At 45.4% G+C, this 22,634-nt stretch overlaps 1 long non-coding RNA gene across 2 annotated transcripts in view; it reads left to right on the top strand.

The window, feature by feature from the left end:
- Positions 1 to 22,634, top strand: part of LOC147360211 (uncharacterized) — a 38,983-nt gene that overhangs the window by 13,382 nt on the left and 2,967 nt on the right. The window contains exon 4 of one of the 2 annotated variants that reach the window (XR_015139006.1): positions 9,245 to 9,640. The exons of the other annotated variant lie outside the window; for it this stretch is intronic. This is a non-coding gene — a long non-coding RNA (uncharacterized LOC147360211). Of the gene's footprint in view, positions 1 to 9,244; positions 9,641 to 22,634 lie in introns of those variants that run through there. 2 annotated transcript variants of the gene reach the window in all.

The following is a 22,634-nucleotide window of genomic DNA, read 5'->3' on the forward strand; positions in this document are numbered from 1 at the left end:
CTAGCTGCATCCATGTTGCTGCAAATGGCATTATTTCTTTTTTATGACGAGCAGTATTCCGTTGTGTATGTGCACCACATCTTCTTTATCCATTCATCTGTTGATGGACATTTAGGTTGTTTCCATGTCTTGGCTACTATGAATAGTGCTGCAATGAACATAAAGGTACAGATACCATTTTGAATTATAGCTTTGTCTGGATATATGCCCCGGAGTGGGATTGCTGGATCATAAAATTCTATTTTTAGTTTTTTGAGGAAACTCCTTACTGTTTTTCATAGTGGTTGCACCAACTCACATTCCCACCAACTGTGTAGGAAGGTTCCCATTTCCCCACATCCTTTCCAGCATTTGTTATTTGTGGACTTTTAAATGATGGCTATTCTAACCAGTGTGAGGTGGTACCTCCTTGTAATTTTGATTTGCATTTCTCTAATAAGGAAGATAACATTCTTGAGTAAGACACAGAAGACTTAAAGGAAAAAAATGTACAGATTTACTGTAGAAAAAAATTTAAGTTTAAAAGTATACAGTGAAACACAGAGCCAATGTTAAAAGAAAGCAAAGATTAATAGAACATACTGACAGCATATGCAACAAAGAGCTGCTACACTAGATATAAAAGAGTTTCTGCAGATCAATAACAAAAGAAAAATATGCAATAGATAAGCAGGTAGGGCTTCCCTGGTGGCTAGTGGTAAAGAATCCACCTACCAATGCAGGAGACACGGGTTTGATCCCTAATCTGGGAAGTTCTCACATGCCTTGGAGCAACCAGGCCCGTGCACCACAACTATCGAGCCTGTGCTCTAGAGCCTGGGAGCCACGACTACTGAACCCATGTGCCACAACTACTGAAGCCCGTGCACCCCAGAGCCCGTGCTCCTCAACGAGAGAAGCCACCTCAGTGAGAAGCATGCACACTGCAACTAGAGAGTAGCCCCTGCTTGTCGCAACTAGAGAAAAGTGCATGCAGCAATGGAGACCTGGCATGGCCAAAAGTAGAATTAGTAAAAAGAAAGAAAAATAGGCAAAGAGTATGGCCAGGTATCTTCTAGGAGAGGAAAGACGACAGCAATGTTGCTCAGATCTCCTTTCCAAAGAACCTCTTGTAGGGAGAAGTGATTGACAGCCTCAGTCTAAAGTATCTTTTGTTCCATGGTCACTCCAGGCCAAGCTTCCGCCAGCCTGTTTGCAGCCAGCAACCAAGTACACTCGGGTCTTTGAATCAGGACCCTCAGAAACTCCCCAGTAGCCTGATGCAGGCTTTCTCAGAACTGTGCTGTGTCTGAGAATATTCCTACCTAATTCTTCCTTCCCCTCCTCTGTCACAAAAGTGTCAGACCAGCACTTGGTCCAAAGGCTCTCCTGCCTCTTGCTCCTTCTGCCTTTTATCCTCCAGAGGTATTTATCCTGGAAGGGCCTTGCTTCTCTCATCTCATCTTGGCATCTGCTTCTCAGAGGCTGTGAATTGACATAACCCCAGGTCCACATAAAAAGCTATTCAACCTTCCTCGTAATTAAGAAAGTACAAATTAAAATGTCATTCTATCTTCTACAATCAAATGGACAAACATTTTAAAAAGGTCATTAATATTTTGTTTAGTGAGGGAGGTACAAAATGAATCTCCCATATTGAGCTGGTGCCGAGAGTACAAAATATACATAATTCACTGAATCAGCATTTTATTTCCAGAATCTATCCTATAAAATATGTACATATATTTGTGGCATTATTTATATTAGTAAGAAACTTGAAAATGTTCTAAAGGTACATTAATAAGGAACATTTACATCAGTTATGGAGTACCCACACAATATAATTTGTAGTTGTTTAAAAGAAGATCAAGATGTATGATGTGAAAATATGTTTGTGATACTAAGCTCAGTGCAAATAAGGGCAAAACCAAAGGATATACTGTGTAATGCCTTTGAGTAGGAAAACTCATCTCTACATGAGTTTCAGATCAGATCAGATCAGATCAGTCGCTCAGTCGTGTCCGACTCTTTGCGACACCATGAATCGCAGCACGTCAGGCCTCCCTGTCCATCACCAACTCCGGGAGCTCACTCAGACTCATGTCCATCAATTCAGTGATGCCATCCAGCCATCTCATCCTCTGTCGTCCCCTTCTCCTCCTGCCCCCAATCCCTCCCAGCATCAGAGTCTTTTCCAATGAGTCAACTCTTCGCATGAGGTGGTATCTCTGAAGATACCTTTGCAATTTTGAAAATCGTGCGAGAAAGTTTTTTTTTCACTCCATGAGCAGATAAATGTAAACCTGGCAAGTTTGGAGACTTAGCAATTGTTTTCCCTGAAATAATTGCTGTGTTTTGTGTTTGGGAGCTGGTCTTTCTGAAGCCTGACTCCTTTACACTGTGCAAGTAAAAATTTCTAAGTACTTCTACATCTGAGTCTGCCTTGACAGATGAGATAACTTAGTGTGTTAATTTGTGTGTGCTCCAGTGTTCCCTATGCTAAGTGGAGAGGGGTTTTGTCTTCCCTTGCTAAGCGGCGCTTATACTGTAGGATGGAAAGCAGAAGCCGCCTAAACAGGAGTCTCTTTCTTGATGTTCCTGAGAACCTGGGCTTCCTAGGTGTGGAAAGGGTAAATCTAAGTGAGGAGGGAAAGAGGACTTTGAGGGATAAAGTGGAACCAAGTGACCAGAATAGGGGAGGGAGAGCATATTCCCAAAGATCAGGAAGCACATGTTGTTTGGGGTTCTGTTGAGAGAAGGGAATTCCTGAAGATAGTAGGATTCAGAGAGTATGACTATGAAGGGCTTCTAAGGAGGCTGGGTCCCCAATATTGGGGCTCCCAGTTGGGCAGTTTCCTGAGCCCAACTTGGCATGGAGGCAGTATTGCCATCTGCCACCAAGGAACCCAAGGGCTAAGGAACAACCCTCACAAAGGCTACCATTGTGGACCTACAACCCCTAGATATCTGCAAAGTAGGCTCTTTGTAAGACCATTGGGACAAGAAACACTGAGTATAAACTTCCTGCCAGCTTGGTAAGCTGAGACCTAGGATAGAGTTAGAGAAAATAACATTGTGACACGTCTTGCCTTTCTGAGCTTAACACTCACTACCATTTCCCCCAGTATTTAGCACCCTCTGTCTTGTCTTGTCCCCTGACTTGTGCTCTACCCATCCCCAGCCTCCTGTCCCCCTCACACCCTGCCATCCTGAAGGACACACTTTGGTTTGTCACATTTTGAACAAAAGGACATATCTTCTTACCTATTGTCTACCATGCAGCCTTGTACCCAGCAGGTGCTCAGAAAGTGTTGGTTGAAATGAAACAAATTGCACTTGGGCCTAGCACCATGCTTTGCTTCTGGTTGATATTCAACACAGGATTGCAGAATGGAGAAAGGTGAGTGGAGTATTCCAAGGTGACCACTTTATGGGAGACAAGATGAACCTGAATGAGTAAGTTCACGTGTGTTGTTCAAAAGCACATTAGTGACCTGGTTTAATCACAGGAGACTGGCAAGCAAGGGGCCTGTGCATCTGCGAAACTAGCCATTTTAAGCCAACCCTTGCACAGGAGCTGGTGCTGCTTGATCAATTAACCCCACGCCCTTGTCTTCCATCTGTGCTTGGATGGAGATGCTCGGCTCTGCCATAAGCGCAGAAGGTAATATCCATCCTTCGAATGGGCTGCATGTACACGCGTAATTGATGGGTTTCTGCGATCTGGGGAGAGAGGAAGAGATCCAAAATCAATTGCTCGCTGTCTGTACACAGTGGCTGGCCCTTCTTGTGGCCTGGGAGGAGAGGGCAGTCAGCTGTGGCCTCTCGCTAGGGACGCCAGTGGGCCAGACGGATCAGGCCTGCCAAGGGCTGCTGGGAGGGCTTGTCCTCTGTCTTCAGCCACAGCTCTCCCTCCTGGCAGAGACATGAGTCCTGCTTTGTGCTCAGGGTCACCCGGACACCTGTCGAGTGGTGGAAACAAGCTGTTTTAAAAGGTGGTGTCTGGCCAGTGTGAGTACGCTGGCCTCTCTCTGAATCTTTTTTCTTTTTTTTAAATTCGTTTTCAAAGTAATTTAAGTGATTGGCTATCCAAGTCTGTCCTAGGAGGATGCACTGTTGAACAGCCCTAAGGGTGGGGTCTGGAATCACACTGCTTGGGTTCAAACCCCGAGTCCTCCGCTTGTCAACTGTGAGCCCTTGGGCTTGCTCAGCCTCTCTGGGACTCTGTTTCTTCATCTGTAAGCTGGGATAAAATTGATAGTCAACTACCAGACCCTTGTGGAGGGTAAACTGAAATAATCCATGGGACAAGAATTCATGAGATTATCCACAGTGCTGGATACTCTGTCAACAGTGCTCCTGCTTGACCACTGGGTGTGTTGAATGTGTGATTCTGGAAATCAGTCCTGTTTGATCTCTGATTGATTAGTGTCTGCCTTTTTTGCTAGACTATCAGCTCCACGAGGGCTGTGGCTATCTTGTTTACCTCTGGACCCTCAGAATGTACACTGAGCCTGGCTCTTACAACACACTCAGTAAATATCGTTTCAGGGGAAAGAGAAGAAAGGTGATGTGGGCATGAGCCAGGGATCTGGAGGGGCATGGAAGCCCTGGGGGTCTGGTGGTAGGAATTAGGTCCTGGTGTCTACCCACAGCTACACCATCAGTCCCAACAGGGAACAAGAGTAGAACCCTGGAGCAGGGTTCAAGGGCTCAGTCATGGACACTATATAGATGGCTGGTTTAGAGCAGCTTTCTTGCCCCTGGGACTCTGTCTGGTGTGTGGGCACCAGACCCAGGCCAGCTCAGCATGAGCATCTATTTGGCTGGGCCAGAGTGTTGACATCATTTTGGGCAACTGGGCAGATTTGTGGCAGGCAGGAAACAGCATCAGCCACAAGATACACTGACTAGTAATGTATCCCAGTGGGGGCTTCTGGGAACTCGCATGAGCTTTCAGTTCAGTTCAGTTCATTTCAGTTGCTCAGTCGTGTCCAGCTCTTTGTGACCCCATGAACTGCAGCACGCCAGGCTTCCCTGTCCATCACCAACTCCCAGAGCTTGCTCAGACTCATGTCCATCAAGTCAGTGATGCCATCCAACCATCCTCTGTCATCCCTTTCTCCTCCTGCCTTCAATCTTTCCCAGTATCAGGGTCTTTTCCAATGAATCAGTTCTTCACATCAGGTGGCCAAAGTTTTAGAGTCATATAAATATGGGTAAAGATCCATTCTCATCTTTGTGCTCTGAGCAAATGATCCAATACCTAAGCCTCAGTCTCCCCACCCATAAAAGGGGAAACTATATAGCCAGCCTCACAGATGTGTGACTGAATTGAAGACATGTACGTAAAATGTCTAGAGCAGTGCATAGTCAACTCTTCATAAACATGGGTGTTCCTCCCCCTCCCATTTAAAAATCATTCAAAAGGCAATATCTCATTTTTTGGTTCCATCTGAAAGAAGCAAAGTACTTTTCAGACATCTTTATTTGGGAGCAGTGAGTTATTGACCCAAAAGTTCACAGTGGGAATTCAGTGCTTATTTTCGAATATGTGGAATTCTCAGGTTCCTACAGCTTTCTCGAGTAGAAAGTAAAGCTGGCCCCAGCTTCTAACAGTCCTTGTAATTACCTTTCAATGAATCAAGCTGAGGTTTATCTTTGTGGCTGAGGTTTATCTTTGTACCCAAGGTTGGTGTGGGTTTCGCTGCCCCTCACTCTCCACACCGACCTTTGAAAGTAATAGCTAATTATGATTTATAGCATGGCCTGGTTGAAGCTGGCCTGCTTGTTTGGGGGTAGAGCCTTATAGGTGACCACCTTCCCTTTCAGACAACAGTATAGGAGATTCAAAGATGGCATGGTCCCCCATGATCAAAGGGCCCAGCAACTTTTCTATTAAAAAATAAAGTGTAGGGATATGCATTAACGCTGGGCGGCTGACAACCTATAATTCCTGTGGCAGCAGCAAGATGTATTTCTCTCTTAGAGTTTTGTTAAGAGGTGGTTTTCAGCGGTGGGTAGGACTGTGTACCCTGAGGCTGTGAATTAAGAGCCTGTGTTTCTGTTTGTTTGTTTTTTACTCTGTGGAAGCAGAGGAGGGAGCCCAGGCAGATTCTATAATGAATGGGACTGTGTGTGTCCTGAGGTTGTTAACTCATCCAAGACGTACAGGGAATTGTAAAGACTGACTCCTGGACCTCCAAGAGAATCTGTTCATCCATCTATTGAACCACTGATCCATCCATCTGTCTGTCGACCCACCACGACTCCAACAAGTATTTATCAAACGTCTCCCAAGATTCTGGAGATAATAGTAACAAAAATAATAGCATCAGCAGTGGAGGATAATATGGTGCACTTACTATAAGCCAGTCTCTGGGTTAAACACTTTATATAATTCATTTGATCTTCACAACAACTCTTTGAATTAGGGACTATTATTATCATCCTTATTTTACAGACAAGGAAATGGAGGCTCGTAGAGGTTGTGACCTACCTAAAATTTCAATCTGTTGCAGATGCAGAAGTTGAATTCAGTTGGTTTCAGAGTCCACACTTTTCCTCCCCGTGTGTCATTTGGTTTGGTCCACATCTCATGAGCCAGCTTCTGCAGTATGGATTCATAGGTGTTGCCTAGGTTTGTCACTGGGGTCTCTGTCTCCACTTTGGGTTCCTTTTGATCAATTTGATGGGATTCAGAGAGGGGAGTTTTGTGACTATTGTTTCATTCTGCAATCAGTTTGTAAGTACTGTTACTTACGAACATCAGTAATAGTAATAATTGCAGAAATAATAACAGCTAACATGCATTGGGATCCTATATGTAAGCTCTGGTCTAAATGCCTTATAAGTAGTAACTACTTCAGTCTTCACATCAACCCTATGATGTTACTTCATCAAATTCCCATGATTACTCTTATTTTACAGATGAAGAAACTGAGGAATAGGGAAGATAAGCAATTTGCTATCTTTCTGGAAGTCTTCCTATAATCCATGGGAATTCTGTTATCCAAATAACAGAAAAATCTATCACTTGCTTAACGAATTCTTTAAAAAAAAAAAAAATCTCATGTAACAAGAAATCCAGAGAGAGAGCGTCCAGGGCTTTGGTATGGCAGATCAAAGATGCCATCAGGGACTCACTACCAGGTTCATTCCTCTGTGCTTAGTATGGTGGTGCTTTGCTGTTGAGCTTGTTACACCTATGGTTACAAGATGGCTACTCCATTTCCAGTTTTATCTTTACATTTGTAGGCGGAAGAAGGGGGAGCTAGGAAAGTGGAAGCCTCCCCAGAAATTCTCAGTAGGTTTCCAGCGCATTTTACTGGCCAGGAGTGTGTCACAAGTCCACCCTGAGCTGCAAGAAGTTCTATAAGATTGAATACCTCCCCCCACCATCCTTTCTAGCCTTTACAATGCAAAGATAGGAAAAAAAGGGTGGGGATGGGGATTCAGGGACCTAATGTGCAGTGTCCACCACATTCTCTCTCATGTATTTTTGTTGTTGTTGGTTCACTTTATTATTTTTTAATCTACAAGCTTCTCCCTATACTTTTGGGTTTTTCATGACCATAAAGTTTTTTTTATTTCATTTTTATTTTATATTGGATTTACAATGCTGTGTTGTTTTCAGGTTTACAGAAAAGTGATTGGTATATGTATATACATATATCTATTCTTTTCACATATAGGTTATTCAGAATACTGAATAGCATTCTCTGTGCTGTACAGTAGGTCCTTGTTGATTATTTTATGTATAGTATTGTGTATATGTTAATCCCAAACTCTTAAATTATGCCCTCAGCCACATTTCCCCTTTGGTAAACATAAATTTCAAAGTCTGTGAATCTGTTTCTATTTTGTAAATTTCATTTGTATCATTTTTCCAAGATTCTATAAGTGATATATTTGTCTTTCTCTGACTTCACTTAGTATGATAATATTTAGGTCTATCCATGTTGCTGCAAATAGCATTATTTCATTCTTTTTTATGGCTGAGTAATACTCCATTGTATATATGTACCACATCTTCTTTATCCATTTCTCTGGTGATGGACATTTACGTTGCTTCCATGTCTTGGCTATTATAAATCCTGCTGCATTGGAGTGCATATATCTTTTCAAATTATGTTTTTCTCTGGACATATGCCTAGAATGGGATTTAAAGAGCCCAGACTAGTTGTCTTATAGGACATTTCAGACTGCTTCCTCTAAATTGCTTAAAGTTAAAAAAAAATTGAGATATAATCCACATACCATAGAATTCACTGTTTGAAAATGTGTGATTCAGGAAAACAGTATGATAGTTCCTCAAACAAACAGACTTTCCATATGATCCAGCAATTTCACTTCTGGGATTATATATCTGAAACCTTTGAAAGTAGGCACTGGAACAGACTGTACAACAGTGTTCGTAGCACCATTCCAATAGAAAAGATGTGGAAACAACCCGAATGTCCATCTATGGATGAATAGATAAACAAAACGTGGAGCATCCATTACAGTGGAATATTTTCAGCCTTAAAAAGGGAAGAAATTCTGACACGTGCTATAACATATATGAACCTTGAAGACTTTTATGCTATGTGAAATAAGCCATATACAAAATCATATAAAATATTGTATAATTCTATTTACACAAGGTACCTGCTGCTGTGGCTGCTGCTAAGTCGCCTCAGTCATGTCCAACTCTGTGCGACCCCATAGACGGCAGCCCACCAGGCTCCGCCGTCCCTGGGATTCTCCAGGCAAGAACACTGGAGTGCGTTGCCATTTCCTTCTCCAATGCATGAAAGTGAAAAGTGAAAGTAAAGTCGTTCAGTCGTGTCCGACTCTTTGCGACCCCATGGACTGCAGCCTACCAGGCTCCTCCGTCCATGGAATTTTCCAGGCAAGAGTACTGGAGTGGTTTGCCATTGCCTTCTCCACACAAGGTACCTAGAGGAGTAAAATTCATAGAGACAGAAAGAAAAATGGTGGCTGCCAGGGGTTAGGAGGAGGGAGGGATTGGAATTTTGTTTTTAATGCATATGGAGTTCTTTTTGGGGAAGAAGAAAAAAATTCTGGAGATGGATGGAGGTGGTGTTGCACAACAAAGTGAATGCTTTTAATGCCTGAACTGTACACTTAAAAGTGGCTAAACTGGTAAACTTTATCTTATCTTATATGTATTTAATTGTTGTTGGTGAAGGAGACAAGGGTAAATGGAGCTATCTGCATTCTTTCTTCAAATCTCCATTAAAACCACTGTATTTGCCCCCAGGAAGCCACATTGTCTGGGCCTTGGGTGAAACAGAGGAGGAGGTCAAGTGTGGGAATCAAATCAACAGCATGAACCATGGTGAACTTTTTCACCATCTTCAAGGTGAAGATGAATCATGACTCTGTAACATATCAGGAGCAGCTTTAAAGACCTGAGATTGCTGAGCCAGATGAAAAGAAGACTCCTGGGAAATATTCAAAGGGCTGCCGTGGAAGGGAAATATGGCATCAGTGAGAATTTTAGAAGCTCACAGATATGGATTTAAATTCTGGCTCTGCCACTTACTGGCTAAAACATCTCAGGCATATTTACGTCTCTGAGGGTCAATTTCCTCTTTGGTAAAAGGGAGATAGTTACAGACTTGTAGGGTCGTTGAATTAAATAACTTGTAAAATATATTCTATTCCCCTCTTTGTGTCTGCTAAGGGTAAAGCTGTAACTGTTCATTTACAAGTTATATTTTAAAATCCACATTGCAAGACAGGACTTCATTAGACATGGGACAGTCATATGGAAGGAGACAGAGAGCCATGTAGCTGGGGATGCAGATGGATGAATAAGTGACTATGACACAAGGGGAGGCTTGCTGCTTTGGTAGAAGCATTGAAAGGACCGGGAGGCCACCAGGAAACTACGGCTGACACTGAAAGTCTTGGGGATGTTCTCAGTGGATCATTTAAGCCAGGTCTTTAAAGGTGAGTAGGAGTTCTCCAAAGCAAAAGTATGTAGGTGAGAGAACAGCCGAGTTAAAGGTGAAGAGGTGTGAAAACAGTGCTTTTAGGGACGGGTGAGAGCTTGCACTTGGCTGCAGAAACCTTGGGGCAGTCATGGCTTAGGAAGGAAACTTGAGTATTAGGCCTTGGAGTATGACCTTTACCTCTCTTGAAAGTCTTGTAAGACTTCTAGGGCACAATGTCTGGCAGGACCCTAGAGACACTAATGAAAGCAGAGGTGCTGGAGGCAGGGAGACCAAATGGAAGCTCGTTCAGAGTTCAGGGGAAGGGAAGAGGTTGGGCTAGTGGTGAAAGATGAAGGGAAACCAAACAGGGAACTTGGAAAAGGCTCAGGGTGGGTTTATGAGGCAAGAACATGTCTGAGAATGGCTTTTCCAAGAACCCACAGTTTGATGGGGACAGAGTCGGGACCAGAGCTCAGAAGCCCCACTTTCCTGAGTGGCACAGTGTAGCTGGGGAGAACTGGACCTAACTTACAGCCCTGATACTGGCTGTGTGACTTTAGGCAAGAGTCTTTTACTCTGGGATCTCAGTTTCCTCATCTCTAACCACAAATGACAATATCCACTACGTTGTATGAAGATTAGACAAGGTTCCTTAATGCAGTATTTTCAGGTAGAAGGTCTGCCTTTCTGTAAACATCAGTACCGCATTTAACTTTCAAGAATATTTTTGAGGACTAAGTGTTACATCTACATCACAGACTAACATGACTTTAAAAGTCTGAGTGTTTAAAATTAAATTAATTGCCAGCTTTTAAAAACCAGGACCTAGCACCAAAAAAGTCTGAAATCCTGGTTTTTCTTTAAAAATTGGAAGATCTAGCCTCTCTGAATCCATGTTCCCATGAGAAACAAGGGGTTAGAGGTGACTGTTTCCTTTAGACAGAGCACTTACTCTCCAGTTTATTATAGTACCCACCACTCCCTACTGGTTTGGCCCAAGTGTTGAACTATTGAGTATCTTAGTCTGGAAGCATGAAGACCATGTGGGTGGGATATTGTTAAACACAAGAGCTTGGGCTTGGGTTGAGGCTGTGAGGATGGAGAGGAAAGGACACACACACACCCGAAGATGCCAATCATAAAAATTCATCAACTGGAGACCAAGTAAACTTAAGGGATAACAAGATGAGTGTGAAGTCATTCAAGCTTTCCAGCCTGAATAAGGAGAGTGATGGGGTGGCAGGGGTAGGGGCAGGCATTGGAAGGCAAAGAAACTGGGAGGGTATGCGAAAACATAGTATTGGGACCTAATTCTAACCCCCATCCCTACCCTTAAGAAAAATCCCCTCCAAGGCTGCCTTCAGTTCAGTTCAGTTCAGTCACTCAGTTGTGTCTGACTCTTTGTGACCCCATGAATCGCAGCATGCCAGGTCTCCCTGTCCATCACCAACTCCCGGAGTTCACTCAGACTCACGTCCATCGAGTCGGTGATGCCATCCGGCCATCTCATCCTCTGTCGTCCCCTTCTCCTCCTGCCCCGAATCCCTCCCAGCATCAGAGTCTTTTTCAATGAGTCAACTCTTCGCATGAGGTGGCCAAAGTACTGGAGTTTCAGCTTTAGCATCACTCCTTTCAAAGAACACCCAGGACTGATCTCCTTTAGAATGGACTGGTTGGATCTTCTTGAAGTCCAAGGGACTCTCCAGAGTCTTGCTTCATTCATTTCCCAGAGCTATGCAGACCTGCTCGCTAGGATTCCTCTCTGTGCTCCTCAGATGTCCTGGAATTATGCAAATGCTCAGGTCACCAGGAACAATGCCAAGAATCTTGGGCTTTCCCAGAGCTTGGATTGTTGTGTGGCATCTGCAGACAAGTCAGTGCTGTTTGCATTTCTTCTCTGCCATGTCCTCCTGGGCAGATGCCAAGGGCCTCATGCGTGGTCTGGGGGCTGGGCTTGGGCGCCTGTCCATGGCACCACTCACTGCAGGTTTTCCTGCCAGCACTTACTCACTTGCCATCCTCGGGAGCTGGTCCATTGCTTACATTTGAGGGAATTTTCCTTCTGTTATTTCCTTCATTATTGCTTCTCCATCTGTCCTGTTTGCTTCTTCTAGAATTCCAAATGGGAGCTTACTGCCTTCAGGATTCATTCTCCATTTCTCCTCTCTTATCTCGTCATATTCATCTTTTCCTCCCTTTCCTCTCAGTTTGAGGCAGTCACTCACTCACACTGATCTTCCAAATGACTAATCTGGTTTTTGGCGGTATATAAACCCATTGTTTGGCCTCCACTATATTTAGATGTTAATCATCATGTTTGTTTTACCACTGAAAGTATTTTCTGATTTCTGAGTTTTTCATTCATAGATGCCATGCTTGTTTTGTTTAGTCTTGTCTTGTTTTTATGTCTTACTTTAGGTTGACAGAAAAGGTGCAAAGATATTACAGAGTTTCCACATCCCCTTCATCTAGATTCCCCTAGTGTTAACATCCTGCCATGTGTTCTTGGATCTTATTGCGTTTATTGAGGAGAGATTTCCTAAAGGTTTTTCAACTGTAGATGTAGGAAAAACATCCGCAGAATTGGGCTGTTGTTTTCTTATGGTAGGTGATTTTTCTTTATTTTCTTATTCTTTAAGAGATTCATGTTTGTCAAAGACTGAGATGGGTTCTGTCGGATATTGTAAGCATCTCTGCTCAAATGTTCCCCAAAGAGAGAGATAGCAGAGTCCAGCTTGTATGTATGTGTGTGTATGATGGGGTGGTGGAGGCATTTAAAGTGGTACCGCCTCCCAACAATGTCCCCGCAGTGGATCCTCTCCTGTGTTCATGTGAATTTGACATTAGCTAAGACAACAGGCCTCATCCCTCATGGACTCTGCTGACCGCTCTAGGACCCCACTGTGGCAATAATCCCACTAGATTTGATCCCCCAACCCACACCAGCAAGTCTAGGGTTAACTTCCTGCCCTGTGTGGGTTTCCCTAGATCCTGAGATAAAAATTTAAGGGCAAGTAATTTACTTGAAAGGTAATTTCAGGACATACCTGATGTGGAGAGTGAAGGAGTGAGCTAGGGAAGGAAAGGCAGCGGTACAAAGTACAAAACCAAGCTGGTTACCTCCAGTCACCTGAGCTCATTCCCACCAGGGAACTCTGGGAACCAGCGGAGAGCACGCGCCTCAGAGTTATCCTGCCCGCGAGGTGAGGCAGCTGAGGGATTTATACACCCTACTTCGACAGACTTGATCCTTCTGGTCCACCTTATGTGGACAGAGCTGGCTCTGGTGGTCACAGAGCGTCCTCAGACTGAATACTGCTGGTGCTGGTGTTGGAAGTCAGTCAGGCTGGCATGCAGAGAGATAAGTGCTGAGATGACACAGCCAGGGCTTTAACAATACCTGTTCTCTGCGCTTCTTGTACACTTGTTCCTGTCCCTACATCCTTTATGGGATTAAAATTTGCCTTTTGCCTAACATCTCACCTTTAGCTCCCAACACTCTTGTTATTTTCTTTTCTTTATTTTTTTGGTCCAGGGTAAAAGAAGGGATGCTGGTTCTACCAGATCCGTACCCTGCCTGCTTTCTGGATGGATTTTTTCCCTTTTCTGATCTTGCACTGTGAGTGGACCAGTGTTTTCTTTGATCTGGTGCTGCCTGTTCTGCTGTGTTGTGCTCAGTCGTGTCCAAATCTGCAGCCCCGTGGACAGTAGCCCACCAGACTCCTCTGAGCATAGGATTTTCCAGGCAAGAATACTGGAGAGGGTTGCCATTTCCTCCTTCAGGGGATCTTCCTGACCCAGAGATCAAACCTGTGTCTCTTACGTCTCCTGCATTGGCAGGTGGATCCTTTACCACTAGCGCCACCTGGGAAGCCCACTGTTGAGAACACCATCATTGTTTTCTGACATGGAGATAGATTCTTCCCCTTCGTCAAATTTCTAGATTTCTTTGTTCATTTTCATTGTTAGATCAGAGGAAAAGGATTTAAATATGTAGGCTCATAACTGGCATCTCAAAATGCAAGTAGTATGCCTTATTCCCAGAAGGTATCCTCAATGTGTTATCTTAGGGACATTTGAACTCCTATGCATTTAATATAATAACAGTTACAAAAAGTAGCAGGAAGAAGCAGCAGCATTATGTTCTTGGTTCAAAGACCATTTGTGTTTCCCCAACATTAACTTCCTGTACTTAAACTGACAAGCCCCAGATAAATGCAATAATTTCTTCACATTTCACCACGATCAGCTCTTTACTTCTAACAGCAACAATTGTGTTTCTCATTAAGTTGTCCACTGCTGATCCTTGGAGTGTTTGCATCTTAAAAAAATTGTAAGAAACTGTCACAGCGCTTGTAAGAGACTGAAGAAGTAAAGAAATAAGCTATTGTGGTTTTGTCTTAGAGATTAAAGATGCTGCTTGGGTCATGAGTCAGAATTTCATCATGTCTTCCTCCTGGGCTGTTGTGCTAAATCTTACATGTGCTATTTGTAGGTGATGCTCCTGAGTTTGTGATGGGTGTAGTAGGGGAGGCTTTAGTGGGAAGCTTAGAGAAGGATAGGGGATCCAGAAGGTCTGGACTGCAAAGAGGGAAGTTGGCATTTAAAACCAAGAATTTTAGAATGACTTCATATCACTTTACATGCCTTTAGCGTCTTTGACTGAATTCAGATCAGAGTGAGATTCCTAATGTTACTCTAGTTACATATCAGAGTGGAAAGTTTCAGCTTCTTGAATTTTACAGACAGTGGCTGGCTGTTGGCCCAGCTGGTTCCCTTTTCTTTCTGGGAACATCACTAGAGCATGTTTCCCAAGCTCTCTTGCAGTCAGTGTGACCACACAACTTATTCTAGATGATGGAATGTGAATGGAGTGATGGGTACCACTTCCAGGCAAGGCCCATCAAAACCTCCCATCTGTGTCCTCCATGCTCCTTCCATTTATGCCTTGCAGGGGAGCATGATGTTTGGAAGCTACATGATACAGATTTCTATCCATAGGAGAAAAAGAGCCTGGATCCTTAAATCACCACTTGGAGGAGAGCCATCCACTGATACAAAATACCCCTTTTATCTTTCAGTTCAGTTCAGTTCAGTCACTCAGCTTGTCCAACTCTTTGTGACCCCATGAACCACAGCATGCCAGGCCTCCCTGTCCATCACCAACTCCCAGAGTCCACCCAAACCCATGTCCATTGAGCCGGTGATGCCATCCAATCATCTCATCCTCTGTCATCCCCTTCTCCTCCTGCCCTCAATCTTTCCCAGCATCAGGGTCTTTTCAAATGAGTCAGCTCTTCGCATCAGGTGGCCAAAGTATTGGAGTTTCAGCTTCAACATCAGTCCTTCCAGTGAACACCAAGGACTGATCTCCTTTAGGATGGACTGGTTGGATCTCCTTGCAGTCCAAGGGACTCTCAAGAGTCTTCTCCAACACCACAGTTCAAAAGCATCAATTCTTTGGCACTCAGCTTTCTTTATAGTCCAACTCTCACATCCATACATGACCACTGGAAAAACCATAGCCTTGACTAGACGCACCTTTGTTGACAAAGTAATGTCTCTGCTTTTGAGTATGCTGTCTAGGTTGGTCATAACTTTCCTTCCAAGGAGTAAGCGTCTTTTAATTTCATGGCTGCAATCACCATCTGCAGTGATTTTAGAGCCCAGAAAAATAAAGTCAGCCACTGTTTCCACTGTTTCCCCATCTATTTGCCATGAAGTGATGGGACTGGGTGCCATGATCTTAGTTTTCTGAATGTTGAGTTTTAAGCCAACTTTTTCACTCTACTCTTTCACTTTCATCAAGAGGCTCTTTAGTTCTTCTTCACTTTCTGCCACAAGGGTGGTGTCATCTGCATATCTGGGGTTATTGCTATTTCTCCCAGCAATCTTGATTCCAGCTTGCTTCCTCCAGCCCAGAGTTTCTCATGATGTACTCTTTACATAAAGAAAAATAAGTTTTTAGTGGATTTGAGCTACATAAAGAAATATTTGACAGTAGCTAATATATATGACCTTGACTAATCTACCCAGGGTCTGGAGGCAGAGCATGAAAATTAGAGCCTGTGCCCTCATCTCCACCTCAGAGTCCACTCCTTGAGACACCTCAACTGGGGCATTTAGTACAAGGAGCGGCCTGAGAAGGCAAGGGTAAAGATGCAGTCTTGAAGTTGAAGCACCTGCTGTCCAGCTGCCAGTGAGGATTGTAGTAGGTGGGGCTCAGAGAGTCTGTGACGTGAGGTAGCAGTGATAGAGCGAAAATCCCCCCAGTGGGGAGCTAGGGTGCTATTTCAAAGAAGGGAAAGCAGCAGGTGATGCGAAGTATCAGAAATTGGAGAAACGGGGGCAAAGGGCATCCAACATCTCAGGGAAATTAGACAACTGCTGCTAAGCTCAGTGGTCACATTGGAAACAGATAAGGAATAACTTTGAGTGATTAATAAGCAAATAAAAGCAAAACGTGAAAACCAGAGGCCTTTCTTGGTAACAAGGAGAGGAACTCCCATCTCCTAAACCTGCAGGTAGAGAAAGCCAAGGCCCAGGCCCTCGTCATGAGAGCAGCAGAAGATAGACTCTCATCTTGGTCCCATCTGAGTCCCTGACTGGGAAAGACAGGTACCGTGATACATGGGACAGGAACATTTGAGTTGATGCACCCTGCACTTTTGAATTCTCAAATTCCCTGAAACTATCCAAGTCTGCAAAAGCGACTACTGGCATTGCCCCCCTGCCCATATCCTGTCTAAAGATGAAGCAGAACCCTCCTTCCTACATGGCCTTTGTGCTTCTCTCAGCATCTGCCTCCCCTCATGGCCAGGGGCCACAACTGGGATTAAGTCTCAACACAGTGGAGATGGGCTGTGCCTGAGGATGGAGGAAACAGAACGCAGACAGTCCCCAGCTTACCATCAGATTATTTTTTTTTGTTTTGACTTTACAATGGTGTAAAAGTGATACAAACTCAGTAGAAACTGTCCTTCGAAATCTGAATTTTGATCCTTCCTATCCCTAGTGATGTGGTCTGATCCTCTCTCCTGATGCTGGGCAGCTGCAGTGGTCACGGTTCCCTGTCAACCATTCTGATCTTCTCTTTCAGTACAATATTCAGTGCATTACTCTATCATAAAATAGCCTTGTGTTAGGCTATTTTGTGTGTGTTAGATGATTTTGCCTAGCTAATGTAGGGCTAATGTAGGGCTTCCCAGGTGGAACTAATGGTAAAGAATCCACCTGCCAATTCAGGAGAGGCAAGAGACATGGGTTTGATCCTTGAGTCAGGAAGATCCCCTGGAAAAGGGAAAGGCAACCCATTCCAGTATTCTTGCCTGGGAAGAGAAGCCTGGCAGACCACCGTCTACAGGGCCACAAAGAGTCAGACACGACTGAGGAATTGAGCACACAGGCTAATGTTAGTGTTCTGAGCCTGTGTAAAGAGGGCTAGGCTAAGCTAGAATGCTCGGTAGGTTACATATATTAAATGCATTCTCAAGAGTTTATCTGTATATAACCCCATCAAAAGTCACGGAAGATCTATATGCCCCCAAAGACACTGCAAGACTAGTACAAATGTGCCCCAGGGAGCCCGGTAAGTGCATGTGGAACTGGGTTCTGAGAGCACTAGGTCAAGGAAGAGAAACGCAGAGCTGGACCACCGAGGTTTTTGAGTTGGGAGCATTCCCCTGGGACAGGAGATTCAACACCATGGTGAAGACCCTGAGAAATGAGTAGACGTGCTGTTAACAGGGCTTCTCAGAACATGAAAAAAGCCATGTGGATGGTTGGGGATGCTCTACGCTCTCAAGATCCTTGCTCAGGACTGAAGGGCTTATGCCCTGGCCGCTGTGGGTGCTGCAGGCTGTCAACCCAGGCTGTTGGTCCTCTGCCAAACTGCATCAGCTGAAGACAGTCACCTCCCTGCAGGTCATGTCCTCTGCCCAGGGCAGCCTGTATCGACAAGTGTGAATGGAATCCTAACTTAGGACTACTCTGAAGGACCATCTTGGAAGTCAGTTGAGGCTTTTATTGCCTCCAGCTTCTCTGTCCAGTCCTGCTGCCTTCCTGGGGAGTAATCCGGGGCATTTGCTACTCTGTCTCAGAGTCTGCTTCCTAGGGAACCCAACCTGCTACAACCTCTTAGGAAGGTCTCTTAGTGTGGACCATTGTAATACCTCTGGGTGAATCCAGCCAGATGCTCTTCCTCCAGGGCTGGAAGAGGTTACTGGTACAAGGGCCTTGGATGAAGAAACATGCTTCTTCCAACTCTGGAATCCTCATCCATGCAGAGAGACGCCTACACATTGAAAGTCCCAAGGGGACAGAGACCAACCAAGGGAATGGCAAATTCATACCCTCAACTCATGTCCGTTCTAGAGCTTGTGTTCATTAAGCAGAAGGTGGACAGAGGTGGTCTGAAGCCATGCTAAAGCTGATCACAGACATAGTAATTAATCATCTATTCATGCATCATGCACCTTCCCATGTATCCATGTGTCCACCATGCTTCCATCCATGCATCTCTTCATTCTAAGGACATGCTGATGAATTCAGTGCACGAGCCTCAGTGCGGGCTCAGGGGGATATGAGATGGATAGGACCAAGAGCCTGTCCCCAAGGATCTCACAGTCCAGAAGAGGAGACAGACATATCACAGGTCCGGGGTAGTATGACAGGGGTAACACAGGAGCTCCAAGAGCCTGGAAGACAGAGGGACCACTCTGCTCATGTTTCCCAGAGAAAGGGATGGCCGAGCCCTGGACTAGAAGGGGGAGTTGGAGTTCTACAGCTGGGAAACAGGAGATCAGTGGTGGTTCTGTCAAAGAGAATGGCACCTTCAGAGCCGAAGAAGAAAGATGGATTCTTCAGCCTGAGATTAGAACACGGTGAGGCAGAGAGGGAGAGATAGGAGGTTGGGAGGGCTGGCAGGAGAGGGTTACACTGGATTGTTTGGATTATATGCTGCACTGGGTTAGGGCCAGAGGTGACCTTCAGGGCCGTGGGACAAGGATGTGAAGAACAGTATGAAGAAGGGACAATGAGGCAGGGCAAAGAACCGGGTAGGAGGCTACTGGACATGTTGAGGTAAGATAGAACTGGGCTGGAAGAAGGAGGGCAGTAGACGCGCTCAGGAAGTAGAGCGCATGGAATTGGTTACGCAGGTGCGGCAGGTGAGGAGGCAGCCTAGGCCAGGATCCTTCTGCTGCTTCTCTCTTGGGAGTCTGAAGATGCTGTGGACTAAAACATATAGCCGCAACCTGAAAGTAGAGAGTTGTTCTATTCGGTGGGAACTTTTAGGACTCTGAGCCTGAGAGACAGCATCTCAGTAGCACTGAGAAAACTGCGCCAAGGAGGCAGGAGGAGAAGTCAGGCTGTATAGAAGTTTGCAACAAAGGAAGCAGGCAGTCTGAATGTCAAGGATCAGGTATCAAGTTAGGAATTTAGCGTTCTGTGTTTGGGAAGATGCAAGCCTCTGGGCTCACTGAATCCATTCCTTTCGTGTGCATCACCTATTTCCTTGTTCGCCTTGCTTCCTGCACTCCCCCAGCTCCTCAGCAATCACCACTGGAGGTGGCAGTGTGCACTGATCCCAATTCTGGGAGCTCTCGTTCACATTTGGAGGCCAGAAATCGCTGATGGCTGTGACATTTCTTGTTTATTGATATGGCAGGAGATATTTTCATTTCACAATGCCATAATGCCAGAAGTTGAGTGTGGATAAAAGGAAATCCAGAGTCATCTGAGCAGAGAGTAAGGGACTGATCCATCTAGAAAGCTTCCAGTTTGCCTCTCTTAGAAGGGGGTGGAGAGCTCTATTCAGAGGACCTCCACTGGCTGTGCACGACCTGTGGGAGACCAGCCCTCTCAACTCCCTTGTCCTCATACTAAACTTGTGTTCTTCTGGCCCAGCATAAAATTAAACACGTTCAAGGCACACTGTGAATCCACTTTAATGTCACACCTCTTCCTTTGATCCACGAACAGTGTTTGAACTGAGTGTGGGATTCGTAGTTTTCCTTTCTGAATTCCATCGTTAGGTTTGGCCCACCACCCCTACCTGGCAAGACCTTCCTGAAACCTGATTCTGTCATTCAGTAAGTGTGGGCGAAAAATAATTGTAATAGTTTGAGGCAGGATCCCAGGATTGTGAGCAATTCTCTAGACCCTTTTAGAACAGTTTGTTCCAGGTCGGGGGTGGGTGAGGAGCACATAGGGGACTGTTGAGGTGAACGAGTTTTCTTTAACGAGCATCTGGAAGGCTTAGAGAATGTGTGTGTGTGCGTGTGTGCGTGTTACAATATCAAAGCCTAATAAAAAGAAGGAGAAATGAAGCAGGTAAGATGCCCAACCTCCAGCATTTATCTCAAGCTCGGAGCGTGTATTCAGGTCAGTTGTCATTTTCCAGGCCAGTTCTGTCATCTCAGCTTCAGTAGGGCCAGGACTCAGTTAATTTGAGCCAACGCTCACTGCATCTCAGAGGTTCTGCATTTGGCTTTGGCCCTAAGGACGAATTTGCCACCGCCTGCCCTCTCAGAGCTCTCAGGGTCTGGGAGAGGACCCCGATGGTTCTCTCGGGGTTCTCCGACTCTGACCCCTGCTGTGCTGTGGGAGCCCAGCCCCTAGAGGCAGCCAGGGTCCATGAGTTGGACAGGACCAGCACTGCTCTTTTTTTTTTTTTTTTGAGCCTCAGTTTCACCCTAGTGGCTCAAATGGTAAAGCATCTGCCTATAATGCGGGAGACCCGGGTTCGATCTCTGGGCCACTCCAGTACTCTTGCCTGGAAAATCCCATGGACGGAGGAGCCTGGCGAGCTACAGTCCATGGGGTCGCAAAGGGCGGACACAGCTGAGCAACTTCACTTTCACTTTCACCAGCAGTGAAATGGAAAGAGTAATCTGTGCTTCATACGTGCTGTGTGCTGTGCTTAGTCTCTCAGTCGTCTCCGACTCTTTGAGGCTGTATGGACTGTAGCCTGCAAGGCTCCTCTGTCCATGGGGATTTTCCAGGCAAGAATACTGGAGTGGGTAGCCATTTCCTTCTCCAGGGGGATCTTCCCAACCCAGGGCTCGAACCCAGGTCTCCCACGTTGCAGGCGGATTCTTTACTGTCTGAGCCACCAGGGAAGCCCATGCTTCATATAGGCACGAGGATTAAATGATAGACTTGAGCTGAACACATGGAGCCAGCTCCTAGGATTCCAGAAGACAGGGTGGGGGAGGCTGCCAGGGTCCTATCTTCACAAGCCTTCTAGGAGTCCCTGGGGAGATGTGCTTCAGATCCTCAAATCTGGCCTGGAGATGGGGGACCAAACCAGAGAGGAGCTTCTGAGTCCAGCGCAGTGTTTGTCACTGAGCAGGACCCCAGCCCACCTGTGGGCCATTCCTAAGCTTTCTGGAAAGGTCGTTGTACAAGGTCCACCAGGAAGGCCTTCAGGCTAAGGTGCCTGGAGTCTGCAGATTTTGTGCCGATATTTCCTACAAGGAGAGGAGCTGATGCCCTCTGTGCAGACGCCAGCTCGCTCCTGACATCAGAGGTGCCACAGAGGCGGGTGGAGCTTGAGGGTCCCCTGGGCAGGTGCAGATGGCTCAATTGCGGTCAGCCTGGTGCTGGAAGAGAGAATTGGCAGACACCGCTGGGCAGCAAAAAACACCCTCTGGGGCTGCTCGGAAATGTCCAGGAGAACTTCAAGGTGGGGCATGGGCGGGGACTCAGGGCATGATATGAGAGCTGAAGTTCCTTTGTGATCTATTTCTTTTTTTTAATTGGAGGACAATTGCTTTACAATATTGTATTGGCCTCTGCCTCACATCAACATGAATCAGCCACAGGTATACATATGTCTCCTCCCTCCTGAGCTCCCTCCCGCCTCCCACCCCATCCCACCCCTCTAGGTTGCCACAGAGCACGGGGTTGAGCTCCCTGTGTCACACAGCAAATTGTCACTATTGTACTTATGGTGAGGTATATGTTTCCATGCTGTTCTCTCAATCTGTCCCACTCTTTCCTCCCCCACTGTGTCCACAATAGCTATGACATGGAAGCAACCTAGATGTCCGTCAACAGATGAATGGATACCAAAATTGTGGTGCGTGTATACAATGGATTATTACTCAGCTATAAAAAAGAATGCATTTGAGTCAGACCTAATGCAGTGGACGGACCTAGAGCCTATTACACACAGTGAAGTAAATCAGAAAGAGAAAGACAAATGTTGTATATTAACACAGACGTATGGGATCTAGAAAGACGGTACTGATGCACCTATTTGCAGGGCAACAGTGGAGACACAGACATGGTGATCTATTTCTTTCTTGTGGTAAAATACACGTAACACAAAGTGTATCATTTAAACCATTTATTTTTTCCTTTATTTTTTAATTGGAGGAAAATTGCTTTACAGTGGGGGTGACGATTCCTGTGGTACAATGCACACCAGCCGTAATCATACATATATCACTTCCCTCTTGAGCCTCCCTCCCCTCCTGCCATCCCGCCCGTCTAGGTCATCGCAGATCACTGGTCAGGCTCCCTGTGTTGCACAGCAGCTTCTCCCCAGCTGTCAGCTTTTCACATGGTGGGATATGCATGTCTGTGCTGCTTTCTCCGTTTATTTATCTTAATGTTTTTGGCCATGCCCCGTGCCATGTGTCTCCCCATGCCATTAGTTTCCCCACCAGGGAAGGAACCCACACCCTCTGCAATGGAAGTGCAGAG

This window comes from Bos grunniens, chromosome 13 (genome assembly GCF_055505025.1).
Source record: "Bos grunniens cultivar Pamir isolate PY7600 chromosome 13, Bosgru_T2T1.0, whole genome shotgun sequence".
In the NCBI taxonomy this organism is placed as follows: Eukaryota; Metazoa; Chordata; class Mammalia; order Artiodactyla; family Bovidae; genus Bos; species Bos grunniens.